Below are 1315 nucleotides of genomic sequence, written 5' to 3'. Positions count from 1 at the left end.
GAGAATTACACCCTGTAGGGAATAACCTTTACACGTATTGACAATTGATGAAATAAGCACTTTTGGATTGTGTATGCGTGGCTTCCTTTACGCTGATAAGGACCACCATCCACAGTCTCTCGAATTCGAAATACGGCCTATTGAAATTGAGCTTTTTCGCGATTTTGGACAGCCCTAGCTCTGAAACTATGCACTTTTCGCCATAGGTCCATATGAATTTTTTCTTATTTTGATGTGAGGAATCACCTTTTAAGGTTTGTCGGTGTAGTTCATTAACACCCTGTATATATATAATTATTTTGTAATTTTGACAACTGTATAGGTACTCTATATTGGAGAGGGCACATCATGGTTCTTTTTTACAAACGATGTTCGTAAAACCCGATAGTGAAACTGACGGGAACGTGTTTAATCTTCGGAATGACTATACAGTTAAAGGTATCGTTATCTGCAAACACAAATCGGAGTGATCATAAATTAGATAGGTGATTTTTATAAGAACAAAAGCAGGTTGATGTCCCTGGGGTCATGTCTCTTCGCGTAGTTATCCGATCGAAGTAGTTAGGATGGTATTCGCAACCGAGGAGTACGGAGGTAGCGTCATGGAAGATATGAACAATCTGGAAAACGAAGCGCAGTTCATTTGATATGATTGTAATTGTGAGTCGAAGCTGGAGAAATCTTCTCGTCGAATTGTGGAATGTTCGCAATCTCTTTCATTCTTTTGCTGACGTTTGTTTCCTGGTTTGAATACTACTTCACTTGAGAGAGTTGTTTATTCGGTTGAAAGTTGTGAGCCTAGTAGTTAACAGACTATAAATGCAGGCCTGTATCCAGGGGGGTCTTGGCCCCCCCTAAATATTTGTTGGCCCCCTCTAAAATTTTCACGGTAGGCTTGCAAATGAAATATAATATGGTAATGAACTATAATATTGTTGGATCGGGCCCCCTAAACTTCAGCCGCCCCCCCCCTAAATTTTTGGGCTGGCTACCGGCCTGTATAAATGCCCATTATAACATTTGGAAAAAATGTTGATAGTGTGTGAACAAACTTATAAAAATCATATGATTGCGATTGCAGATTCCGAATTATTGTTAAGGGGGCATACTACTAAATATTTTTCGAAACCTAACAATTCTTCTTTTGTCAGTTTTTGTAAATGAGTGGGTGAATGAAATCTTACCCCAATAATAGATAATGTTATTCTATACTTGAAAATATGAATAGTAAGAATTTTCTGTGTTGCCATCCATAGAAATTACAGTGTGACCAGAGTTTGAATTACCTAAAAATCTAGATTAAGTCAACGACTAG

Source organism: Thermobia domestica, chromosome 2 (assembly GCF_964235325.1).
Source record: "Thermobia domestica chromosome 2, izTheDome1.hap1.1, whole genome shotgun sequence".
In the NCBI taxonomy this organism is placed as follows: domain Eukaryota; kingdom Metazoa; phylum Arthropoda; class Insecta; order Zygentoma; family Lepismatidae; genus Thermobia; species Thermobia domestica.
The sequence above is the reverse complement of the archived record's forward strand: the minus strand, read 5'-3'. Positions refer to the sequence as shown.